Raw genomic sequence first — 13108 nt, forward strand, 5'->3', positions numbered from 1 at the left:
TTTTTGAAAACATGTGTACACATTTTTGTACTGGAACCACTGTCAGTAGTGCAATCCGAGCTTACAACATTTACTTAAAATGTTCACCCTAATTATGAAGGTTTAGCAGTAATGAACCATGAATACAAACTTGACCAGCATTTACATATGGACAAAAATAATACCTTAATTGCAGACAATGCCCTTCCCTGATCCATAATATGGTACTGCAAACTGGCATGCACAGGGTTTGGGCTGTAGGGGGTTTGGACTTACTTGTCCCAAAGACAAAATACACATGAAGACTGATTACCCTTGACCTCAAAAATTCAGTAAATAATTAAAACACACAATAAAAATCCAATACCTGTTTATAAAAATAGGACAATATTTAGAGCTAAAATGACACCAAAACTAAAATAAATCCACTTTAGTAAACCAGGGATATGAATTTTTAAAGAGTAAACACTTTACTATGGCTTAGAAACCAATGGTCCCACTTTGGGACATTTGGTCGTTCTGACCGAGACAAAGTCAAAGTTTGAGGCTGACCGTGATGGGAGTTCTGGTCGGATACACTAAGCGGGAGGCCCTGGGGTCAAGTTCACCTTCACATTTAGAAACTTTTCAGGAGGATTGCTCACCAGACGTCGTGCAGCCTCCTCCAGCAGGCTGGATTCCGTGAGGGTTTGCCAGATAGCCTTTCTATGAGAGTCCGGTAACCCACGGGAGCTTTTTCACAAACGTTCACCAAGTTTTTCCAAACTTCTGGAACTTGTTCCTGAAGTTCCTCTTTACGGTCCAGAGTGTCCAAAACACAATCCAAGGGTCTGGAATCTCCAAGATGGTCCATGAAAGGTTGAGAAGCCATTTTGCACAATGCACCTGGACAACACCCTTAAAGGTCCACTGGATACACTCCATGCAGGGGAATCTTGGTGGAGTTATTTGATGCAGGTGAGCTCCGTTAACCTATAGCTTGCAGGGAGCCCACTCTTTATTCCTCTTTAAACAAGGTACATTCAGAGGGCTGTAGTTCCAGATAATGCAGCAGGCGCAGTTAGTCAGAATGCAGGGCCTGATGGTGCCAATCAAGTTTCAAACTTGGCAAACCATCTTCTTTCAGTTTCAAGCAGCAGAGCGGAGATGCACTGCCCTTCTCAGATACTTATTCATTGTTCTCTGGGGTCCCACAGGAGGGCACTCCTGTCCAATAAGGTGCAGGGCAACACCCCAGAGCATGACCATTTCCTTCACAATGGTCTCCCAGAAAACACTATTTCTCCAAAATTCTATATTTTAGTCTCAGCAGAGAGGCAAGAGCTTGCTAAAACAATATCCAGGATGGCGCATCTCCATATTCTCACTCCTCATGGCATCTGCACATTTCTTCGTTAAGCCTGCCATCTTGCCGGGTATAAAGAGTAGAGGGTGTAAATGAAACTGGCTTCTTCTGCCCGTCCCCTCTTCCTCTTGAAGATCATGGTTTACAACCCCTCCCCCTTGCTCTGGCCTACCCTTGCAGCAGAACCCTCTCCTCCCAGAATGGTTCTTCACCCCAGGGGCTACATATCACCTCATCAAAGCAGCCTGGTTAATCCAAGTAACTCTGACCAATTAGAACAGATCACTGGAAGGCTGAATTTTGGCTTACAGAAAAGAAAGTCTTATAACTACTTGTCTGTACATTTTAGGATACATTCAAAAATAGCATATTGTTGGATTTATCAATGCCATTCTAGTAAGTCCTTGAATAATATTTTCTGTGTGCCCTGGTAGGAGTTATTAATTAATAACTTCTTGCCATGTTAATTTATGTGGCTCGTGATCTGCAATTGGGAAAATGATCGGCAATTTCTCCAACACCAGAGCTTCTACAAATTCTTTTATAAGGCCCCTGCCTATATCTACAGGACCGCCCACCTAGGGGAGACGTTAGGGGTTCTAAATATGTATAAATATTGCAGATCCTTATATACACCCCTAGTAGAAAAGTCTATCTTGGGAAGCACTTTACTACAATGTGGGATGTAAAATGTGAAATTTCACTAAACCCAAGCCATATAAAACCCATTTTATAAGGGTCCTCCTTATAAGTGCCTGACCCTCCCACCCCCATCTCCTCCCACCACTGACACACTTAGGGAAGACTCTGGGTACCTAATATGCCAAATTATTGTAGTTTAATAATTTTGAACTACCACAAACACCAAAGTCGAGTTTGGCACAATTCACATCGTGAGAGCAATCCTGCAATACAGGGGTGCTTTCAAACTGACCTCAGGCCTCAGCAGTGCACACATTTTAATACAGAAAAAGCTGATGGCCTCTAAACTGCCATGTCCTACTATATACTAGGGACGTAAAGGTAGTTTAGACCCACCGTCCTATTATGTACTAGGGCCATATAGGGATGTCATGACAATCAATGGGGTACCCTAACCTCAATTGAGTTTTTATCATAGCACTGGCTGTGGTTAGGAATAGCCCAGGGACAGTCCGATTCAGTTACCACCAGTAACAGTCAGGAAAAAAAATGGGGGGGGGGGGCACAGGGATAACTTTACTACACAGAAGTTCTAATGAACTTGTATCATTGCTGTCGGATTCACCCATGGTGTCCTCCCCATCAACCCAAAGTCAGATATACGTGGTCAGACAGGTCCCTCTACCCCCTTCAACAATCACCTATTAAGTGACAGGACACAGGTGGGGTCTGGCTCAGCCCAAAGACATATCCGCACCCAGGAAAAACCCTGATCAATCCCACAGATAGTTGCATCACAAAGCAGTCAGAGGAAATTCGCCCTAATAAGAAACGTTTGGCCCAAGGCGCGCATTCCCCAATATTACCACAAAGCTAGATGCCACATGTAGATAGGAACACTCAGCCAATCAGAACACAACATGCACACCACATTGCGATCATGCCCCCCCTCCACACCAGACCTATGGATATACACACACACAGGCCAAAGGTCGAAGCCACCCTTATCAGATGTCCAAACCTGTTCATTTTGGACGGATAAGTTTTAAAAAATGCAGAATTGTTTTACTGTACCTCACGAGATTTATATATTGTCAGCCGAAACATTGTACAACGAAAGACCTTTGGGTTGTGCATGATTTTGGTAGGCTTTGGGAGAAAAGAGGATTTCTGACCAGTAACGGTGTCAAAATACAACAGGGTACCTGAATCGTGCGCTTCCTCAATGCATTTGCTTTGCACAAGGTTTTAGCAATCATTAATGGTGCTGCTCTGACTAGTGATGTAAGTAAGGGGTAACAACTTTGCTGATCAAACTGCTAATACTACTGCCTTAGTTGAAACAAGTACTATATATGTGGCTCAACCAGAGTAAACGCCACAAGCAGCTGAGGCGGAGAGCCTTTTGCATTGCCCTGATTAAAATACAGCATTTTATTTGTACAATTAGGAGAAAGACACCTTGCCTGCATCGTCTACGACTGAAGGACACAGTCTCCAGACCTCAGACTGGGTGTTTACCTAGAACTTCCAGCGCAACAATGGTCTTCAGCAGAGGTGGAAGGGCCCACTCGGGTACTGCTGATTACTTGCAGCTGTGAAATTTGATTCTTGCAAGCTACGCGAGGGGAACGCCTGCACAGATGTGTGAAGAACAGAAAGCGCAGATCAGATCTACGGCAAGCAGTGCATACTGACAAGCACAGATATAACTTGCATCCAAGACCGAACTATGAGACAACCTTCTGAGTCTTGAAAGACTGGACTCAAAGCCTCACATGTGCTGATAACTTCTGGAGTCCTTGTGAAAAATGTGGTGAATAGGGATACAAATTCAAAACAAGCATTTACAATGCAATGGTCTCGGCATTATTAAAGGTAGAGCTATTGGCATTGCTCATGACTTTTTTTTTTTAAATCATAAATAAATGGCATTGTCATTTACATTGCCAATAGCTTAATTGTTAAATAAATGGCATTGCCATTTACAATGCCAATAGCTTAATAGCTCGCAAATGCATGACCTATTGCATTTCCACCCACACTGAGCCACACACACAAAGCCACCCACACACATACAGAGCCACACACACACAGCCACGCACACCCAGAGCCACGCACACCCAGAGCCACGCACACCCAGAGCCACGCACACCCAGAGCCACGCACACCCAGAGCCACGCACACCCAGAGCCACGCACACCCAGAGCCACGCACACCCAGAGCCACGCACACCCAGAGCCACGCACACCCAGAGCCACGCACACCCAGAGCCACGCACACCCAGAGCCACGCACACCCAGAGCCACCCACACCCAGAGCCACGCACACCCACACCCAGAGCCACGCACACCCACACCCAGAGCCACGCACACCCACACCCAGAGCCACGCACACCCACACCCAGAGCCACGCACACCCACACCCAGAGCCACGCACACCCACACCCAGAGCCACGCACACCCACACCCAGAGCCACGCACACCCACACCCAGAGCCACCCAGAGCCACGCACACCCACACCCAGAGCCACGCACACCCACACCCAGAGCCACGCACACCCACACCCAGAGCCACGCACACCCACACCCAGAGCCACGCACACCCACACCCAGAGCCACCCACACCCAGAGCCACCCACACCCAGAGCCACCCACACCCACACCCAGAGCCACCCACACCCAGAGCCACCCACACCCAGAGCCACCCACACCCAGAGCCACCCACACCCAGAGCCACCCACACCCACACCCAGAGCCACCCACACCCACACCCAGAGCCATGCACACCCACACCCACACCCACGCACACCCAGAGCCACGCACACCCAGAGCCACACACACCCAGAGCCACACACACCCAGAGCCACGCACACCCAGAAACACGCACACCCACACCCAGAGCCACGCACACCCACACCCACACCCAAAGCCACCCACACCCAGAGCCACGCACAGCCACACCCAGAGCCACGCACAGCCACACCCAGAGCCACGCACAGCCACACCCAGAGCCACGCACAGCCACACCCAGAGCCACGCACACCCACACCCAGAGCCACGCACACCCAGAGCCACGCACACCCAGAGCCACGCACACCCAGAGCCACGCACACCCAGAGCCACGCACACCCAGAGCCACGCACACACACACCCAGAGCCACGCACACACACACCCAGAGCCACGCACACACACACCCAGAGCCACGCACACACACACCCAGAGCCGCACACACACACCCAGAGCCACGCACACACACCCAGAGCCACGCACACACACCCAGAGCCACGCACACACACACCCAGAGCCACGCACACCCAGAGCCACACGCACACCCAGAGCCACGCACACCCACACCCAGAGCCGCACACACACACCCAGAGCCACGCACACCCACACCCAGAGCCGCACACACACACCCAGAGCCGCACACACACACCCAGAGCCACACGCACACCCAGAGCCACGCACACCCAGAGCCACGCACACCCAGAGCCACGCACACCCAGAACCGCACACACACAGAGCCACGCACACACACACCCAGAGCCGCACACACACACCCAGAGCCACACACACACAGCCACACCCAGAGCCCCACACACACACACACCCAGAGCCCCACACACCCAGAGCCCCACACACCCAGAGCCCCACACACACACACACACACCCAGAGCCACACACACACCCAGAGCCACACACACACACACCCAGAGCCACACACACACACACACCCAGAGCCACACACACCCAGAGCCACACACACCCAGAGCCACACCCAGAGCCACACACACACACCCACACCCAGAGCCACACACACACACACACACCCAGAGCCACACCCACCCAGAGAGCCACACCCAGAGCTACACACACACACACACCCAGAGCCACACCCACACCCAGAGCCACGCACACACACACCCAGAGCCACGCACACCCACACCCAGAGCCACGCACACCCACACCCAGCGCCACGCACACCCACACCCAGCGCCACCCACACCCACACCCACACCCAGAGCCACCCACACCCACACCCAGAGCCACCCACACGCACACCCGGAGCCACGCACACCCAGAGCCACGCACACCCAGAGCCACGCACACCCAGAGCCACGCACACCCAGAGCCACGCACACCCAGAGCCACGCACACCCAGAGCCACGCACACCCAGAGCCACGCACACCCAGAGCCACGCACACACCCACCCAGAGCCACGCACACACCCACCCAGAGCCACGCACACACACACCCAGAGCCACGCACACACACACCCAGAGCCACGCACACACACACCCAGAGCCACGCACACACACACCCAGAGCCACGCACACACACACCCAGAGCCACGCACACACACACCCAGAGCCACGCACACACACACCCAGAGCCACGCACACACACACCCAGAGCCACGCACACACACACCCAGAGCCACACACACACACACACACACCCAGAGCCACACACCCACACACACACACACACACACACAGCCACACACCCAGAGCCACACACACACACACACACACCCAGAGCCCCACACACCCAGAGCCACACACACACACCCAGAGCCACACACACACACCCACACCCAGAGCCACACACACACACCCACACCCAGAGCCACACACACACCCACCCACACACCCAGGGCCACACACACACCCACAGCCACACACACACACCCACACCCAGAGCCACACACACACACCCACAGAGCCACACCCAGAGCCACACACACACACCCACAGAGCCACACACACACACACACACCCACAGAGCCACACACACCCACAGAGCCACACACACCCACAGAGCCACACACACCCAGAGCCACACACACCCACAGAGCCACACACACCCACAGAGCCACACACACACCCACAGAGCCACACACACACCCACAGAGCCACACACACCCACCCACAGAGCCACACACACCCACCCACAGAGCCACACACACCCACAGAGCCACACACACACACACACACCCACCCAGAGCCACACACACACACACACCCAGAGCCCCCCACACACACACACCCAGAGCCCCCCCCACACACACACACACACCCAGAGCCCCACACACACACACACACACACACACCCAGAGCCCCCCACACACACACACCCAAAGCCACACACACACACACACCCAGAGCCACACCCAGAGCCACACACACACCCAGAGCCCCACACACACACACACACACCCAGAGCCCCCCACACACACACACACACCCAGAGCCACATCCACACACCCAGAGCCACACACACACACACACCCAGAGCCACACACACACACCCCCAGAGCCACACCCACACACCCCCAGAGCCACACCCACACACCCCCAGAGCCACACCCACACACCCCCAGAGCCACACCCACACACCCCCAGAGCCACACCCACACACACACACCCCCAGAGCCACACCCACACACACACCCAGAGCCACACACACACCCACAGAGCCACACACACACCCACAGAGCCACACACACACACACCCACAGAGCCACCCATACACCCCCAGAGCCACCCCCACACACCCCCAGAGCCACACCCACACACCCCCAGAGCCACACCCACACACCCCCAGAGCCACACCCACACACCCCCAGAGCCACACCCACACCCCCCCAGAGCCACACCCACACCCCCCCAGAGCCACACCCCCAGAGCCACACCCACACACCCCCAGAGCCACACCCACACACCCCCAGAGCCACACCCACAGAGCCACACCCACACACCCACAGAGCCACCCACACACACACACACCCCAGAGCCCCACACACACACACCCAGAGCCCCACACACACACACCCAGAGCCCCACACACACACACACCCACCCAGAGCCACACACATACACCCGCCCAGAGCCCCACACACACACACACCCACCCAGAGCCACACACATACACCCACCCAGAGCCACACACACACACCCACCCAGAGCCACACACCCAGAGCCACACCCAGAGCCCCACACACACACCCACCCAGAGCCACACACACACACCCAGAGCCCCACACCCAGAGCCCCACACACACACACCCACCCAGAGCCACACACACACCCACCCAGAGCCCCCCCCCCCACACACACACAGAGCCCCCCACACACTCCCACCCACCCACACCCACACCCCCAGAGCCACCCACACCCACACACCCCCAGAGCCACACACACCCACACACCCCCAGAGCCACACACACCCACACACCCCCAGAGCCACACACACCCACACACCCACAGAGCCACACCCACACCCACACACCCCCAGAGCCACACCCACACCCACACACGCCCAGAGCCACACACCCCCACACACCCCCAGAGCCACACACCCCCACACACCCCCAGAGCCACACACACCCACAGAGCCACACCCACACACACCCCCAGAGCCACACACACCCCCAGAGCCACACCCACACCCAGAGCCACACCCACCCACACCCAGAGCCACACCCACACCCAGAGCCACACCCACCCACACCCAGAGCCACACCCACCCACACCCAGAGCCACCCACACCCAGAGCCACACACACCCAGAGCCACACACACCCAGAGCCACACACACCCAGAGCCACACACACCCAGAGCCACACACACCCAGAGCCACACACACCCAGAGCCACACACACCCAGAGCCACACACACCCAGAGCCACACACACCCAGAACCACACACACCCAGAACCACACACACAGAGCCACACACACCCAGAGCCTCACACACCCAGAGCCTCACACACCCACACACCCAGAGCCACACACACCCACCCAGAGCCTCACACACCCACACACCCAGAGCCACACACACCCACCCAGAGCCACACACCCACACACCCAGAGCCACACACACCCAGAGCCACACACACCCACACACCCAGAGCCACACCCACACACCCAGAGCCACACACACACACCCACACACCCAGAGCCACACACACCCACACACCCAGAGCCACACACACACACCCACACACCCAGAGCCACACACACCCACACACCCAGAGCCACACACACCCAGAGCCACACACACCCAGAGCCACACACACCCAGAGCCACACACACCCAGAGCCACCCAGAGCCACACACACCCAGAGCCACACACACCCAGAGCCACCCAGAGCCACACACACCCAGAGCCACACACACCCAGAGCCACACACACCCAGAGCCACACACACCCAGAGCCACACACACCCAGAGCCACACACACCCAGAGCCACACACACCCACCCAGAGCCACACACACCCACACACCCAGAGCCACACACCCACACACCCAGAGCCACACACCCACACCCAGAGCCACACACCCACACCCAGAGCCACACACACCCACACCCAGAGCCACACACACCCACACACCCAGAGCCACACACCCACACCCAGAGCCACACACACCCACACACCCAGAGCCACACACACCCAGAGCCACACACACCCACACACCCAGAGCCACACACACACACACACCCAGAGCCACACACACACACACACCCAGAGCCACACACCCAGAGCCACACACACACACACACCCAGAGCCACACACACACACACACACACCCAGAGCCACACACACCCAGAGCCACACACACCCAGAGCCACACACACCCAGAGCCACACACACCCAGAGCCACACACACCCAGAGCCACACACACCCAGAGCCACACACACCCAGAACCACACACACCCAGAACCACACACACCCAGAACCACACACACAGAGCCACACACACCCAGAGCCTCACACACCCAGAGCCTCACACACCCACACACCCAGAGCCACACACACCCACCCAGAGCCTCACACACCCACACACCCAGAGCCACACACACCCAGAGCCACACACACCCACACACCCAGAGCCACACCCACAGAGCCACACCCACACACCCACAGAGCCACCCACACACACACACACCCCAGAGCCCCACACACACACACCCAGAGCCCCACACACACACACCCAGAGCCCCACACACACACACACCCACCCAGAGCCACACACATACACCCGCCCAGAGCCCCACACACACACACACCCACCCAGAGCCACACACATACACCCACCCAGAGCCACACACACACACCCACCCAGAGCCACACACCCAGAGCCACACCCAGAGCCCCACACACACACCCACCCAGAGCCACACACACACACCCAGAGCCCCACACCCAGAGCCCCACACACACACACCCACCCAGAGCCACACACACACCCACCCAGAGCCCCCCCCCCACACACACACAGAGCCCCCCACACACTCCCACCCACCCACACCCACACCCCCAGAGCCACCCACACCCACACACCCCCAGAGCCACACACACCCACACACCCCCAGAGCCACACACACCCACACACCCCCAGAGCCACACACACCCACACACCCACAGAGCCACACCCACACCCACACACCCCCAGAGCCACACCCACACCCACACACCCCCAGAGCCACACACCCCCACACACCCCCAGAGCCACACACCCCCACACACCCCCAGAGCCACACACACCCACAGAGCCACACCCACACACACCCCCAGAGCCACACACACCCCCAGAGCCACACCCACACCCAGAGCCACACCCACCCACACCCAGAGCCACACCCACACCCAGAGCCACACCCACCCACACCCAGAGCCACACCCACCCACACCCAGAGCCACCCACACCCAGAGCCACACACACCCAGAGCCACACACACCCAGAGCCACACACACCCAGAGCCACACACACCCAGAGCCACACACACCCAGAGCCACACACACCCAGAGCCACACACACCCAGAGCCACACACACCCAGAACCACACACACCCAGAACCACACACACCCAGAACCACACACACAGAGCCACACACACCCAGAGCCTCACACACCCAGAGCCTCACACACCCACACACCCAGAGCCACACACACCCACCCAGAGCCTCACACACCCACACACCCAGAGCCACACACACCCACCCAGAGCCACACACCCACACACCCAGAGCCACACACACCCAGAGCCACACACACCCACACACCCAGAGCCACACCCACACACCCAGAGCCACACACACACACCCACACACCCAGAGCCACACACACACACCCACACACCCAGAGCCACACACACACACCCACACACCCAGAGCCACACACACCCACACACCCAGAGCCACACACACCCAGAGCCACACACACCCAGAGCCACACACACCCAGAGCCACACACACCCAGAGCCACACACACCCAGAGCCACCCAGAGCCACACACCCAGAGCCACACACACCCAGAGCCACCCAGAGCCACACACACCCAGAGCCACACACACCCAGAGCCACACACACCCAGAGCCACACACACCCAGAGCCACACCCACCCAGAGCCACACCCACCCAGAGCCACACACACCCACCCAGAGCCACACACACCCACACACCCAGAGCCACACACCCACACACCCAGAGCCACACACCCACACCCAGAGCCACACACCCACACCCAGAGCCACACACACCCACACCCAGAGCCACACACACCCACACACCCAGAGCCACACACCCACACCCAGAGCCACACACACCCACACACCCAGAGCCACACACACCCAGAGCCACACACACCCACACACCCAGAGCCACACACACACACACACCCAGAGCCACACACACACACACACCCAGAGCCACACACCCAGAGCCACACACACACACACACCCAGAGCCACACACACACACACACACCCAGAGCCACACACACCCAGAGCCACACACACCCAGAGCCACACACACCCAGAGCCACACACACCCAGAGCCACACACACCCAGAGCCACACACACCCACAGCCACACACACCCAGAGCCACACACACCCACACACCCACAGCCCCACACACCCAGAGCCCCACACACCCAGAGCCCCACACACCCAGAGCCCCACACACCCAGAGCCCCACACACCCACACACCCAGAGCCCCACACACCCACACACCCAGAGCCCCACACACCCACACACCCAGAGCCCCACACACCCACACACCCAGAGCCCCACACACCCAGATCCACACACACCCACACACCCAGAGCCACACACACCCACACACCCAGAGCCACACACACCCACACACCCAGAGCCCCACACACCCACACACCCAGAGCCACACACACCCAGAGCCACACACACCCAGAGCCACACACACCCAGAGCCACACACACCCAGAGCCACACACACCCAGAGCCACACACACCCAGAGCCACACACACACCCACACTCCCAGAGCCACACACACCCAGAGCCACACACACCCACACACCCAGAGCCACACACACCCACACACCCAGAACCACACACACACACACACCCAGAGCCACACACACCCAGAGCCACACACACCCACACACCCAGAGCCACACACACCCACACACCCAGAGCCACACACACCCAGAGCCCCACACACCCAGAGCCCCACACACCCAGAGCCCCACACACCCAGAGCCCCACACACCCAGAGCCACACACACCCAGAGCCACACACACCCAGAGCCACACACACCCAGAGCCACACACACCCACACACCCAGAGCCACACACACCCAGAGCCCCACACACCCAGAGCCCCACACACCCAGAGCCCCACACACCCAGAGCCCCACACACCCAGAGCCCCACACACCCAGAGCCCCACACACCCAGAGCCCCACACACCCAGAGCCCCACACACCCACACACCCAGAGCCCCACACACCCAGAGCCCCACACACCCAGAGCCCCACACACCCACACCCAGAGCCACACACACACCCAGAGCCACACACACACCCAGAGCCACACACACCCACACACACCCACACACCCAGAGCCACACACACCCAGAGCCACACACACCCAGAGCCACACACACCCAGAGCCACACACCCACACACCCAGAGCCACACACCCAGAGCCACACACCCAGAGCCACACACCCAGAGCCACACACCCAGAGCCACACACCCAGAGCCACACACACCCAGAGCCCCACACACCCAGAGCCCCACACACCCAGAGCCCCACACACCCAGAGCCCCACACACCCAGAGCCCCACACACCCAGAGCCCCACACACCCAG

General features: G+C 57.9%; 1 protein-coding gene across 1 annotated transcript in view; it reads right to left on the reverse strand.

Moving 5' to 3' along the window:
- The window catches only part of AKIRIN1 (akirin 1), a 188471-nt gene that overhangs the window by 135727 nt on the left and 39636 nt on the right, over window positions 1-13108 (reverse strand). The gene's annotated exons all lie outside the window — the stretch shown is intronic.

Source organism: Lissotriton helveticus, chromosome 3_1 (assembly GCF_964261635.1).
Source record: "Lissotriton helveticus chromosome 3_1, aLisHel1.1, whole genome shotgun sequence".
Classification (NCBI taxonomy): domain Eukaryota; kingdom Metazoa; phylum Chordata; class Amphibia; order Caudata; family Salamandridae; genus Lissotriton; species Lissotriton helveticus.